Raw genomic sequence first — 16185 nt, 5'->3', positions numbered from 1 at the left:
AATCCCCAAGGGGATTAATAAAGGAACACTTGACGATTAGAAACTTAAAATTGATGAACAATCTCCATCGTGGTACTGCATTACCATTTGTTAACCTTCAGCTACTAGCTAGCTGTTGTATCATATATATATTATTATTTTTTAAATATATTTTTATATAATTTTTATTATTTATTTATATATACATGAAGCCCACCTCCTGCTTTGAGAGCTTTCATACGCCATTGTACTTCTGGATTTAACTGCGGTCAGAGGTAGCAGCCACTCAGTCTTCAAGTCCATCTCTGCTCCTGAAAAATAAAAGGACTTCAATAAACAGCCTACTCCGAGTCAACCACCAGTTTCCATTTCAACATAGCATAACCCCACGGCCCAGCCCCCTTCATTCTTTACTGGATTTGAGTCAAGTGTTTGATATAATGTATGCCGATTATTCTTCACAACAAATATGACAAACAAAGGCAGTGGGTCGACAACAAGTAGCCAGATACATAGTAGGGCTGAACAGCAACATTGCCACATACTTTCCCAGAATTTTCCAAACCATTCAAGATCTGGAATTGATCAGATTAATTTTCCAACCTCCTGGAGAGGCCCTCCCCATCAATGAAAACCGGTACAAATTAAAATTCACATTTGACATAAATCCTAGCATCAGAATGTCTGAGGTTTACCTATAACCTTGCCGTGACAGAAACACAGCGTGGCCTCAAACCGCCTCAGCTCACTCTAGCAGACACAACAGGAAAGAACAGTCACTACATGCTAGGTCTTGCTGGATGGTCTGCATAATAGGCCTACTGTGAAGAGGGACAATTGAACCTTTAACTTGGAGAAAAGCTAAATTGATAAGCCTCATCTCTATTAGGGATGCACGATAATTATCGGGCAGATATCAGCAATTATGACGTCATCCCGATAAACCCGATAACGTTATTGATAGCTCAGATAATATATAATACATTTTTTGGTTAACACTTTGATTGCCTAAGGTTAAATTCATGATATACCATCCGTTGCCAGCTCTATTTGTCTATGGAGAAGTTCCCCTTCTTTGCAGGGCTATAACTTTTTAAATTATATTGCTAGATTGCCATTATTAGGACCCATTCAATGTCCTATATGTATTGTTCAGGGTGTATGAACGTTAAACTTTTTCATTCACATATTCATACTAAAATATGATCTAAAGTATAAGTATGTTTTCATCGCTTTCTGCAGCTTTCTCCAGAACGTGATTTATAGCCCCAAATGCATTATATTGATGATCAAATACAGTTTGGTAGCGATCGGTGTCAGATGAAAAATTTCAAATGGACGTGCTTCTAGAAGTTTCTACGTATCATCTGATGATGACCGGATGGGCGGGGGATCGTTTATAATTCCGTGGGCAACGTTATACCATTCATCTAATGTGGGTCAAATGTTCATCATAGCAGTTAGTGTCGAACACGGTAATACTACACGCTAAAACTCACCCCAGTCTCCGCGGGCCGTTGGGCGATCAGCGTGGGGTACAGTTTTCCATTATGGGATGTCGAAATACCCGTTCCATTTCCAGGTTGTATAATAGTATATACGTCCAAATCATGTTGTTTATCGAGTTATTGGCAACGGATCGCTATGTATTGTGTTGAGCTCGAGTCCCGGGAACTATAGCGAGTGCCCGGAAGTAATATGGGTGATCACCACTTCATCCACATGACTTACTGTTTGGCGCTTCTGCCGATCGGCCACCAGATGGCGCTCTTGAAACGCTAGAGCAGTGGTTCTCAAACTGTGGTACGCGTACCACTAGTGGTACTGCTGGTGGTACTTGAAAACATTTCCAAAAAAGCAAAAAAAAAAAAAAAGCTTTATTTTTTTTAGTCAGGCCACTGAACTTAGAAGCAGGCCAGGCCAGTGTTTCTGGTTGCGGCGGCACGATAGTTAGATAATCTAAGTGGGGAACAACCAGGAGATCACTGTGACAGAGAGTAATGCAGTCTAAACAGTCATAAATCTTTAATTCAACTTCAGCCCTGATCATAACCATTTATTTTTAGATTTTTTTGTAATTGCTGCTAATCATTGACACATGCCTAGCCTGTAATAATCCCCCCCAGAAAAATTTACTTTGCATTTGATATATTGAAAATATTTTACTTTGTGCGTTTTCTTTTTAACACTTTAACTGCCGGAAGACGCTTTTAGGCGTCCTTCCCCGCCATGCTCAAGTTGCCGAAGACGCCGTAACTCGTCTTTGATATCAATATTTCAAAAATCTGTGATCGGAATCATATTTCCTTTCCGGGGCCCTGAGACACAAGTGTGATCTCCTCTCAATCCTCTAGCGGTTCAAGACCGCCATCTGGTGGCCGATCGGCAGATCGAAAAAAACGGATGTTACCTTTAACCCGGCAGGTCTCACTCCATATGTGGTCCGGGCACTCGCTAATGTTAGAGAGACTCAGTCTTCACACAGTGAACATCGACCGCTGCAAATAACTCGAAAAAACAACATGATTTGGACGTATATATTATTATACAACCTGGAAATGGACCGGATATTTCTATATCCCATAATAGGAAAATGTCTGTTCCACACTCTGTTCCAAGATACGGTAAGATTCAGCGTTATTTTTCAATGTGTACGATACTAACTGCTATGATGAACATTTGACCCACATTAGATGAATGGTATAACGCTGCCCACGGAATTATAAACGCCCCCTCTGCCATCCGGTCAACATCAGATGATACGTAGTAACTTCCAGAAGTCCGTCCAGTTGGATTTTTTTTATATCGCGCCGATTGCTATCTAACTGTACTTGATCATCAATATAATGCATTTGGGGCTATAAATCACGTTCTGGAGAAAGCTGCAGAAAGAGATGAAAACATACTTATACTTTAGATCATATTTTAGTATGAATATGTGAATGAAAAAGTTTAACGTTCATAAACCCTGAACCATGGTTCGAAATTAACGGGGGCTTGGGGCATAATGCCCTTGAAAATGGACAAAATGCCCTCGAAAATCAGTTAAGGGGGGCACAAAATGCCCCCGACAGTTTACTAATTATATATATATATTTATCCGGTAATGGCGCGTCTGTGTATCGTACGGTTCAGATGACGCGCAAATAAAAAAAATTCATTTGGCGGAGTTGAGCACTGGCTGCTGCAGCAGCAGGAGCACTGCAGCTGAGCCAGGTGCTAGTCAGTTTGTGTACAAATGGCAAGCACAATCTAAATCAATCTTCATTACGACTTTAAAAACATAGCCATTAACATTACATAGGCATACACACATCTTGCCATAGCGTTAGCAGTTTGTACAACACAATGCACGTTTTAACTATAGAATCAGCCCGCGAGGTAATACAGTCAACGAAATGTTACCGTAGCTACTAGCTAGCAGAGGAGGAGGAAATGGGAGTCTGAGAGGCGGGGTGTTTAAAGACAATGATAGGCGTTTATTCAACATCCAAGAAGGCTAACATACAACTGTGTTTTACTAACTCCAACCGGGACTATTGCCGCTTTCCCACTGCATGCCATCACCTCCTAACGTTACCGGAGCTACCGGAGCTGATAATAACATTGCCTGAGCGGAAGGTGCGTGACACTAAAATGTCCGTGGGGACCCGGCGCCAACCCATAGATAGTTCCAACTCACCGAATTACGTAATCCACCACAGTTGCACTCAATATTTAAATAATGTTAGTCTAAATAAATGTAGACAGATACATAATAATTTCAAGCAGAACACGAATCTTTCCATTAAGAACTGACAATCAGGGAATTTAAACATGGTTGACATTGTTTTTTTGTGTTTATATTAAAGAAAGGAAAGTCTAGTGCTGGCTGAGCATATTGTTTGTTTGCACTAAGTTAATACTACAAATGTAGCCTATATTTTTCAGTCAGTTCGGTCTTTGTGTGCCAAACATTATTTAAGGCTGTAAACACTGTAACACTGTAAACCTTTTTATTTTTTTTTAATAAATGAGAAGCATGTTTAGATTCGAGTGTTACATATATTTTTATAAAAATGTACGTATATCGAACCGAACTGAAAACCGTGACCCCAAAACCGTGATACGAACCGAACCGTCCATTTTGTGAACCGTCCCACCCCTACCGTTTATCATAAAAATTCAGTGCCCCCGAAATACAAAAAAAGCCCCCGAAAATCAATTAAGGGGGGCAAAAAAAGCCCTTGAAAAAAAATGTTAATTTCTAACCCTGCCCTGAACAATACATATAGGACATTGAATGGGCCCTAATAATGGCAATTTAGCAATAGAATTTAAAAAGTTATAGCCCTGCAAAGAAGGGGAACTTCTACATAGACAAATAGACACCAGGTTGTCAGTGGTCTTAAAGTGTATGCCTTAAAATAGTGGAACAAATTTGGGATTGCCATCCCCCCGTCGGCTTTGTTTCTCTGTGCGGTGGATCTTTTTATACGTGGTGGTTTGTTATTCCAAATAAATTTATATGCGGAAGAGTGTAATTTTTTCCAGTAACCATCTGGAGGGGGTAACGGAAGCATTGAGCTGATGAAGTTGATTCTAGGTAAGACATCCATCTTAAAGGTCAACCTCCACGTTGTATTTTTGTTCAATAAACAATGTGGACTAGGACAACAGTGGCTTTCATGAAGAAGGGAAAAAATAAGTATTGAAATTGACCCAGTTTTAGCGTTTTTATCAAAACATTTTGTCTGCCCAACACAATCAACATGCACATGCATATTTTAATCAATGGTTTATAACGTGCACGTGTAATGTCGTCACAACAGGTATTGGTCACCAGGGGGCTCACCAGGGGGCTCACCAGGGGGCGCTGAGAGTCACACAGCTAGTGGCAGGCAGAGAGCCTTGCTACCATAGATATATGCTTGCTACTACTAGCCGAATGGAAATGTATCTGTTTCACCTCACTATTGCTCCGTGATTATAGCCATCCATCCATCTCTAAAGCTAACCACTATTTGTAAAAGCCACAACCACGTTACCATATTTGTAATAATGTAAATCATTGTGTCGTTGTACACATAGTGTTTATAACGTTAGTAGATAACATAGCTTAGCTTGGTAGCTATTGTGCTAACAACATATCCCGACATCCGGCTTGCTGGCCGGCATGAACGGCCGACCCAAAATGGTTCTCTCCTCTCTGTACACCCCGACCCGTCCCCACGGGTGCCCTGCCGGGGGGCCCATGGACGCGACGGCGGCGGGAGCCGCAGGGCGCCCGAGCCCGCAAAGGCTAGTGTTACACGATAGCTATGAGCTAACTAGCGCTGCGGGCTCCGGCGCGCCGCCGCTGTTGTAGAGTCCACAAGCTTCACTCGGTGCATCAGTCACGAAAGGGGCTATGATGAGCTTGGCAAGCCAGAGTAAAACACAGTTTTCATTCAATCAATCAATAACAACATTAACCAGACTCTCGTTGTGTCTATTATGCTAACGCTAACGTTACCTCATTGTGTCTATTCTACACAGATAGCCTCTCGTGTCTATCTGCTAACGTTAGCATTAGGCTAACTAACGTTACGTCCCTAACCCCCAACAACAAGCGTAACTAATCAGCGATCTTTTTGTCAGACTAAACTCTCCGCTCGGTGGCAAATTGTGTTGTCTGTTTTGTTTCATCAATAAATGAGGCAGAATACACAGTGACTGTATCCTTTTTTATTGCACTTGTTTCTTGCTGCAAACATACAAAAGACATCCTACGCGAGACATCAAAGATGGCGGCGTTCTGTTTTCGTTCAGACTCCCCAAACAGTGACGTCACCGTGTCTCTCTTCTGACCAATCAGTGGTCTGCAGTTTTTCACGTGTCATTTCTGGAGCTCTCATGCTGATCATCAGCAGCCCTGCCTCCCCACACGGAGACAAACTGAGTACTTTATTTTAGTGGAAAAGCAACATTAGATTCGGCTCATTAATATGCAAGCCACACCTGTTGTGACGTCGGCGTTTGATAAGCTTTTTTGATTCGCGCGTGCATGTTATTCGTGCATGGACCTTTTTAACTCTTTCAGAGTGGCATTTCCGGTGTCAAATGGAAAAAAATAAATAATGAAATTATATACCAATGATGTAAACTACCCATAATTGATCAGTAGGGTTTAACCTAGAGGTTGGGCTTTAACTATTGAAACCCGTGCCTGTACTGAGTTTAAGTTTTGACCACCTGTCAAGGTCGCATTTTATTTTATTTTGGATTTCTGTGTAATTGTGTTTCACCGTTTGGCTTATGGTAGGGAATATTTCAACTCCCAAGCATCTAAAGTGTTTAACCATTGGTATTTCCCCTGGAAGACTTGTATTCTCTGCAGGGGCGTTCAGTGGAAGGAAAGCAGACTTTGGCCAGTTTATTTTAAATCCCGATAGGTCGCCAAAGTCATTAATCAACTTGAGAAGGTAAGGCATTGCGGTGTTAGGGTTTTGCATGAACAGTATTACGTCGTCCGCATATAGACTAATTTTGTGTTGTGTGCCCTTGATTACGATTGGTTCTATGAGTTGGGATTGTCTTATATATTGTGCTAAAGGTTCTAGTGATAAATCGAATAGTCCGGGACTAAGAGGGCAACCCTGTCTAGAAGAGCGTGATACCGGAAATATTCCGGAGGTGATTATACCTGTTGTAATCATGGCCGATGGGTCTTTGTATAATACTTTAATCATATCAATGAATCCTTTTCCTAACCCCATCCTTTCTAATACCGCCCATAGATACGACCATTCCAGCCTATCAAAAGCTTTCATTGCATCCAGGGACAGCATCGCCTTGGGTGTGGTGTCGTCCTTGCTGGCATCTAGTACGTATAGTAATCGTCTTATGTCCCTGTGATCTAGTATCACTAAAGTTACAGTGTGGGTTCGAGTCCCTGTGATCTAGTATCACTAAAGTTACAGTGTGGGTTCGAGTCCCTGTGATCTAGTGTCACTAAAGTTACAGTGTGGGTTCGAGTCCCTGTGATCTAGTATCACTAAAGTTAGTGTGGGTTCGTGTCCCTGTGATCTAATATCACTAAAGTTACAGAAGTATGTTGGGAATTACAGGAGTATTACTGAATAGAGAGCCTATTAGGATGCTAGATCCAAATGTGAAACACTGATTTGCCATATCTTGCTATGCTCGCTCATGCCTGTATTTTTTATGTCCGTTCTATTTTATAATTTTTTTTACTATTTTCAAACTGAATCATTTTAAACTATTTGTGTTACTGAAAACTGTAAGCGGAGAGCCTATTGGGATGCTAGATCCTAATGTGAAACACTGATTCTACCTGTCTATCTTTTTATGCTCGCTTATGCCTGTATTTTTTTACTGTTGTGAAGCACTTTGAACTGCAACCTCTGTATGAAAAGTGCTATACAAATAAAGTTATTATTATTATTATTATTATTATTATTATTATGTTGTCAGTGATCAAACGGTTTCTTATGAAGCCAGTTTGATCCGGATGAACTAAAGACGTCATATGCTTTTGAAGTCTGATGGCTAATACCTTAGAGAACAGTTTGATATCGGTTCCGAGGAGGCTTACGGGTCTATAACTACCGCACTCGGTGGGGTCTTTGTCTTTTTTAAGAAGGACTGTTATGAGTGCAATATTGTCGTTCTTATGAAAGTTCCCCTCCTTGACTGAGTATAAAATCATATTAAGTAATAGGGGTCCAATTATGTCCCAACATGAGATTTTTTATTTTTTAAATCCTGTGGAGTCTCATTTATCCAGAAGCGCAGCTCCGACAGCTGGATTCGCGCAAGATAATCACGTGAAACGGGAAATCAAACCACCTGGCAGTGAGTCAGCAGCTTAGCGGGATGGCTAACAGCCAAGACATTGAGGGTGAGGATATTATCTCCGCTAAAGGAAATAAATCAGCGGTCTGGACATACTTCGGATGAAAGACGGGACAACAGACGAATCGCATGCCGTCTGCAAACAATGTAAATTCGAGATACGTTACTCGGGAAACACGACAAACCTCGCTGTGCACCTAAAGAAAAAGCATGGCATTGATCCCCATGCCGCTAGCGCGAAGTCAACACCAGTCTTGACAAGTTTCTTTCCGCAGAAACTAAATCACAACTCCAAAAGAGTGATGAGTATCACAGCTCCAATTACCTATTTCATTTGCAAAGACATGAGGCCTTAGTGTTGTTAAAAACGACGGCTTTCGTGAGCTACTCCATACAAGGAGCCTAGATATACCATTCCATCGAGAAAGCACTTCAGTGAAACGTGTATACAGAGTCTCTACAATACAATTCGAAATGAAGTAAAAGGTGAGCTAATGAACGCAGAACGAGTCGCTATCACTACAGATGGTTGGACGTCATGTAGGGATGCCCCGATCGATCGGCCACCGATCGTTATCGGCCGATAATCAGTATAAATATGCGATCGGTGATCTGTGATAATGCTTTATTTTCGCCGATCGTCAAAACTGATCTCACTCGCTGAGTTCTGTCTCAGACACCGGGAGCTGCACAGTGGTGTGGCGTCTGCTCCTCCCTCCAGCCTCTCCCGCACGCATGTAAACACGGGTCTAGTCTAGTGGGACGGGACCTCTGAGCTAACGTTAGCTACCGTTACAAAATGACCCAGTCAACTATTCACTTTTAGTTTAATACATGATGAGGCATTGTCTAACCGAACGGTATCTAGCCGGCTAGCTACTGATAGCTCCTGATATCAACAAATGCTCCAGCAATAGTCTAGTAGAGACGTGTATGATACCTCCGTTAGCTCACGTTAGCGCAAGTTAGTTCACTGTTCAAAACGAAATGTCCCATTGAACTAAATAGTTCACTGAGGCGTTGTATTAACGTTATATATCCGGCTAGCAGTAGCTACAGATAGCTCCTGATATCAATGTCTTATAACACTGATTGGACGCGTATTCGAGCTGAGGGCATGTTGTTGAATGTGATCAATAGGGTCCAGCTGCAGCGCCGGAGAATCCTGGCCGTAGCGCGAGGCTACTCGAGTATAGGGTCCAGCTGCAGCTCCGGAGAATCCTGGCCGTAGCTGGAGGCTACTCAAGTACACACAGACAGTGGAGCTTGTTGCGTGGTGGCGATGTCTCGCAGATAATACAAGTACAGGTCTAATTATATAATATATATATTTTATAAAAAAATATAAAAAAAAATATATAAAATAAAAATAAAAATTAATCAAAAACGATCAGTATCAGCCGATATGGCTCACGACGATCGGTGGCAAAAAACGTGATCGGGGCATCCCTAACGTCATGTACCACAGAATCATATGTGACTGTGACCTGTCATCATATTGACAAAGACTGGCAAATGAGAAATTATGTTCTCCAGACGCGTTTTGAACGACGCACACGAGAAAATCTTGGCAGTTTTGACCGAAGCATGTGAAGAGTGGAATATAAGCGACAAAAGACCTGCGCTTGTAACAGATAATGACAGCAACATGATTGTAGCCGGAGTAGAGGCAAATATGTCGCCACACATAAAATGCTTTGGACATACGATCAACTTGGCGACCCAAAAAGGCCTTAAATGTGCAGGTGCAGCACGTCTTTTGGGCAGTGTGAGAAAGATTGTGTGTCTCGTTTTTCCACCGCAGCACGGTGGCAACTGCACTTTTAAAAAGAGAAGCAGAAGTTGCTGGACACTGCTGGACAGAAAACTAAGAAAAGGTGCAAAGGACGTGCATACACTCAGCGAGAGTGACATCACTGCAGCGGAGGACTTGGTCAACCTGCTTGGACCAGTGTAAAGTGCCAGCACCATCATGTGAGGAAAAACAGCCCACTCCGTCCGTCATTGCTCCAATGAAAGCTAAACTGTTGGAGCATTTCAGCATCTCAGAGGAAGACTCCGCCTTGGTGACAGAGATGAAGGAGGTAATGGCCAGCCAGCTTGGAGAGCGGTATGTGGACGTGCAGCAAGTCATGCATAGAGCATCTGCCTTAGACCCAGATCTGGAACAAGCTTGACAAATCTAAAAATGACTAAAACCTTTAAAAAATCACTGAAAGAGGAACTGCTTAATTCATATCTCTCATTAAAATTATAACTTAGGAATACAATTGTCTGTATTATGTATCTGTTATATGTCAGTTAGTAGGTAGGTGTGTAAACCTACCCACGCTGTAATTGTTTTGTTTTTTGTTTATTGTTTTGTTGTTTATATTCTGTTTGTATCTGTGTTCAGGCTCCCTCCAAAAGCTTTAAATAGCTTCTTGGTAGACCTGGCACATGCACACAATTTGCGACATTGTTATCACATGAGGATACTCACATGTAATGTATCGTGCGTGTGTAAATAAATTCATTCATTCATTAAAAAAGCTGCCATTTCTAAGTGAGGCAGAGAGAGCTGCAACATTCCAGGGTGTCATCCATGAAGCTGCAGAGCTGTGGGACCAGAAAGATCATATTTTGTCTATTTGTGTTTTAGAAATACAAACACTATTCATAATTGATGTATTATTCATTACTTCATTTAGTGTTGTAATGATTTCCATTTAATATTTGTGTGTGTGCGTCTCTAGAGAATGACAGCGGTGCGGGTGGAGCCGAGTACACCTCCTCACGCATCTGGTGACCAACCTTCTGATGAAGTGCCGGGGACGTCTCAGGCTCAAGCCACTGCACAAGGTGTGTGTGTACACAGTAGGTTTCCTTTTTGTGGAAAGTGTTATTGACTCAATGTTATAAACATGTAAATTAGTTAAATAAAGGGGAACTTTTAATTTGTTCAGTGAAGTTCCCCTTTTATAATCAGCTAACAAGTGTTTGAAAGAGATATTTTGTCTTTGTGTCATTTCAGAATACGTTCCCGCTTCCAAGAAGTCAAAGGCACTTGAACAACCGTTTGGTGACACCTTCTGCGATGTGGACCCTCGCCAGACCAAGTCCTCCAGAGAGCGAGCCCAGGCTGAAGCTGCTAAGTATAAAGAGACTGCATCTTTGGCCCTCGGAGGTAATGTGTTAGAGTGGTGGACAAGACAGCAGACTGAGCTTCCTCTACTGGCAAACCTTGCCAAAACATACCTCTGCATTCCTGGTACTAGCATACCTTCCAAGCGTGTTTTTAGCACTGCAGGTGACATGGTCCGTTCAGAACGCAGCTGTTTGTCTGCTGAGCATGTCGCTCAGTTTTTTTTTTTAAAGAAAAACCTCCCAAAGAACACTTAAGGACATACTTGACTGTCTGAGATGTCATGCACTGAAACATGTGGAATGGTTTACAAATTTTGCTTTGTTCAAACATTTATATTTTTTATTTGGTTCAGAAGAATTCATATCCCAGTATAGTGGATAATAGCTAGCTATGCTGTACTGCATTTGCACTTACAAGTGGTGCCCTTGGTTATTGTACTACCGTAAGTAAGTTTTATATTGTTTGTTTATGAGACACAAGGGATTGTTTACATAATGCTACAAAAAATATATATCCAAAGGTGAGTGACCTTTGACTCTCAGGAAATCGACAGTGGTGACCTTGGTTATTATGTTCTAATTAATATGTTTATATTGTTGTAATGTTGTTAAAGTTATTAAGTAATTTAAGTTAGTTATTAAAGTTAGTTATTAAAGTTATTAAGTCATTTAAGTTAGTTATTACGTTATTTAAGTTAGTTATTAAAGTTATAAAAGTTGGTTATTTAAGTTAGTTATTAAAGTTAGTTGGCACTATTGAGCACTTTACAGTGAACAGGAGATTGTTTTTCATTTAAAGGCCAACTTGCAGGTTGTATTTTTGTTCAATAAACAATGTGACTAGGCCAACGCTGACTTTCATGAAGAGGGGGAAAATAATTATCGAAATTGACCCAGTTTCAGCATTTTTATCAAACATTTTGTCGACCAAACCACAAGCTCCATGCACATGCATATTTTAATCCATGGTTCAATAACGTGCGTGTGTCATCTTAATGATGACTTCACGTCAGGTGCAGGGCAGCGAGGGGCTCTGAGAGTCACAGGCAGGTAGTGGCCGGAAGCAGAGCCTTGCCGAGGAGTGATGAATGAAAATGTATCTGTTTCACCTAACACTATTGCTCCGTGATCATAGCCATTCATCTCTAAAGCTAGCCACTATTTGTAAACGCCACAACCACGTTACCATATTTGTAATAATGTAAATCATTGTGTCGTTGTACATATTGTATATACAACGTTAGTAGCCAACATAGCTTAGCTTGGTAGCCGCCATTCTCGAAACTCCTAACAATGCCCGATTTAAAATGGTTCTCTCTTTGTATACCTTTGTCCTCACAAGTATTCTGCCATGGAACTTATGGACACGACATTAGTAGTAGTTATAAGGTGTTTGATCATTGTGTCGTTGTACATATTGTGTATACGTTAGTAGCTAACATAGCTTAGCAGCCGGCGAGTGCAGCTAAAGGGGCTATCGTATCAACATGCCGCGACGTGTAGCTTGCTAGCTTGCATGATGCGTGTGCAGTGCTTTGCCCCACAGGTCTGAGAAGAGGACCTGCACATTTTACTCATTCCCAAAACTCTTTTACAAGCCCTGATCTAAAATGGTTCACGACAGTAGCCATATTTCTAAGAGCCATATAGCCAGTAGTACTATGACCCGGACGGGCATAAGGCATAAGTTGCCTGAAGTGACGTCACAGCCGTGCTAGCGTCTGATAAGCTTTTTGACTTGCTCCGTGCATGTTATTCGTGCGTGGACCTTTTTAACCCTTTCCGAGTGGCATTTCCGACGTCAAATGGAAAAAAAATTATAATTAAATTAGATACCAATGATGTAAACTACCCATAATTGCAGAGTAGGGTTTAACCTGCAAGTTGGCCTTTAAATGTCTGAAAGAGCTCAAAAATAAAAATGTCAAATGATATTTCCGTTGCCTTTTTTGGGTTGATCTAAATGTTACTGATTGTGTTAAATGGGCATATAATATCGTCTCATATCGATCGCAGGCACCTGAATCGTATCGTGGCACTTTTTTTATATAGGCAAATATCGTATCGTTGTCCAAAGAATCTATATCGTATCGTGATGAGACTGGTGATTCCCACCCCTACTCTATTGTGGCAGTGCATTACAGTTTGTTTACTTTCAGTGACCACAGAAGTTCCATGAAGCCTACCTCTTGCTTTGAGAGCTTTCATAAGCCATTGTACTTCTGCATTGAACAGCTGTCAGAGGTAGCAGCCACTGGAGTCTACAAGCTCATCTCTGCTCCTGTAAACAAAAAAGGGCGTTCAACAAACATTTTCCAACAAAAGACCATACTTTTTCTCCAAACCTTAATTAAACCTTTAAAATATCACATTTTGACATAAATCCTAGCATCAGAATGTCTGAGGTTTACCTATAACCTTGCCGTGACAGAAACACAGCGTGGCCTCAAACCACCTCAGCTCACTCTAGCAGACACAACAGGAAAGAACAGAGTCACTACAGGCTAGGTCTTGCTGGATGGTCTGCATACGTTACACCTCAGTAGTAAGTACTAATTGAAACATCGCTACACAAAGCAAGAAACCTGAAATCCCCAAGGGGATTAATAAAGGAACACTTGACGATTAGAAACTCAAAATTGAACAATCTCCATCGTGGTACTGCATTACCATTTGTTAACCTTCAGCTACTAGCTAGCTGTTATATTTTTATTATATATACATGAAGCCTCAAGTTTCTCAAGTTTCTTTAATAGTTGTCATACAGAAGTACAGAATACTTTCATACAAAATGCTTCTTACTGTTACGCTCCAGAGACTGTGCTAGACAAGATAGTATCAAATAACATAGTATAGCATGTAATTTAGAAGAAGAAAATGAGGTCACAGTGTTCGATATGTACAATGTTCTGAGTTACCATATAATATACAATACTATGCAGTGTACTAATGTACAGTACTATATAGTGCAAAGCAAAGTGCAAAACTATATACCTCCTGCTTTGAGAGCTTTCATACGCCATTGTACTTCTGGATTTAACAGCGGTCAGAGGTAGCAGCCACTAGTCTTCAAGTCCATCTCTGCTCCTGAAAAATAAAAGGACTTCAATAAACAGCCTACTCCGAGTCAACCACCAGTTTCCATTTCAACATACCATAAACCCCACGGCCCAGCCCCCTTCATTCTTTACTGGATTTGAGTCAGTGTTTGATCCAAGGCCCAGCCCCCTTCATTCTTTACTGGATTTGAGTCAGTGTTTGATATAATGTATGCTGATTATTCTTCACAACAAATATGACAAACAAAGGCAGTGGGTCGACAACAAAACAAAACAAGTAGCCAGATACATAGTAAGGCTGAACAGCAACATACTTTCCCAGAACTTTCCAAACCATTCAAGATCTGGAATTGATCAGATTAATTTTCCAACCTCCTGGAGAGGCCCTCCCCATCAATGAAAACTGGTACAAATTAAAATTCACATTTTGACATAAATCCTAGTATCAGAATGTCTGAGGTTTACCTATAACCTTGCCGTGACAGAAACACAACGTGGCCTCAAACCACCTCAGCTCTCTCTAGCAGACACAACAGGAAAGAACAGAGTCACTACAGGCTAGGTCTTGCTGGATGGTCTGCATACGTTACACGTTTGATTGAAAACTGTATTAACAGATTGCAGAATGGGTACAGTACAGCTCAATACATACAATTGTTAAGGGGATGCAGACCAGAGAAAGACTTTAGTCTTGTTTACATCAGGGTCCCCCATTTTCAATTCATCATAACATATATGACACAGATACAGTACTGCTACATCTATACATTTATGACATAGCAGATTTGCAAATACAATACTGAAACAGCAGTACACAACGCAAGGCAACTGAAATTATAATGTCCATCACTACTGTAATACCAAGTTGATGTGTCACAAACACTAGATTAAGTCGAAATTTGGCACATACCTCGTTTTTGAAATACGCATTCCTACATCAACATAGCAGTCCGTCAGGGGGGTCTGCTAAAGACTCGTTGGCAACATCACTTGAGTTCTGGAAAATAAAAATGCAAGTTAACACTATTGATTGTATTATAGCCTACAGGCCAATCAAATGCTATAAAGTTATGCTGCAGTTGCATCAGCTAATTGGCCAAAAACTGAGGCGGTAATCGCCATAAAATAGACCGCATGTCCACAGTCCGACTCAACAGACCACCAGAACAGACTGGTTTTTATGATACTCTGGATGTGTGCTTAGCTGGAGCTGAGGATGCGGAAAAAATTCTTATTGGGGATTGGAACACGGATATGCAACAAAAAAATGCACCCGTCTTCAAATCCTTCAATAGGTTTTGTGATCTGCACGGCCTCAGCCAACTAATCACCCAACCCACAAGGATATGTGAATCAACTCAGACTACCATTGACCTCATACTGACCTCTGACAAGTCCAAGATCTCCAGTAAAGGGGTTATAGCATGCGGGTTAAGTGATCATTACATGATATTCTGTACCCGCAAAAAGCTAAAACTAAAGGCTGGCTGTCACAAAACAGTCACATCTAGAGACCTCAAAACCTACTCTAGCGAGGCCTTTAACCTTGAACTGGAGAGTCTGGACTGGTCAGATGAACTCAATGGTACACTGGTTGAAGAAACTTGGCTTGGCTTCAAAACCAAATTTTCATCAATACTAAACAAAATGGCCCCCCTAAGAACCACCAGGGTAAAAAATCGCGCTGAGCCATGGATGCACACTGAAATACTGACCGCTATGAAAGCCAGAGACAAAAAATGCTCTGAGTTTCGTAAAAGTCAGTCAAAGCTTACCAAAAGCACGAGCAGTGAACTCCAAGACCACGTGACTGAACTCAAACTAGAAAGAAACAGACTAAGAAATGACGTAAACTCCATGATCAAAACTGCAAAAAAAAATTTCATCAATGACAAAACCGAGGAAAACAAAAATAAACCACGTGAACTTTGGAAATTACTCAACAATCAACTAGGCTGCAGTAAAAAACTCAAAACCAGGTTCTCAAACATAAACATAAAGACGGACAACACGCTCATCACAGACAAGCTGGATGTAGCCAATTACTTAAACACTTTCTTCACAAACATAGCCACAACACTGGTAAACAAACTACCCTCCCACTCAGGGCAGTATGGGGTAGAACACATAGTAGCATACTACATGAACCTAGGCGTCCACAAAGACGACTTCAAACTGGAAATAG

The 16185-nt window shown here is 41.1% G+C and overlaps 1 long non-coding RNA gene across 1 annotated transcript; it reads right to left on the bottom strand.

Annotated features, from left to right (window-relative positions):
• Positions 1-195: 195 nt before the first annotated feature.
• LOC311227829 lies at positions 196-15002 on the bottom strand. Its single transcript, XR_014619639.1, has 4 exons — positions 14911-15002; positions 13936-14028; positions 13128-13222; positions 196-290 (listed from the first exon to the last, which is right to left on the bottom strand). It is a non-coding gene; the product is annotated as an uncharacterized lncRNA (long non-coding RNA).
• Between the last annotated feature and the right edge of the window lie 1183 nt (positions 15003-16185).

This window comes from Notolepis coatsorum, assembly GCF_963971535.1.
Source record: "Notolepis coatsorum genome assembly, chromosome: 4".
Lineage (NCBI taxonomy): Eukaryota > Metazoa > Chordata > Actinopteri > Aulopiformes > Paralepididae > Notolepis > Notolepis coatsorum.
This window is presented reverse-complemented; position numbering and strand designations above follow the sequence as displayed.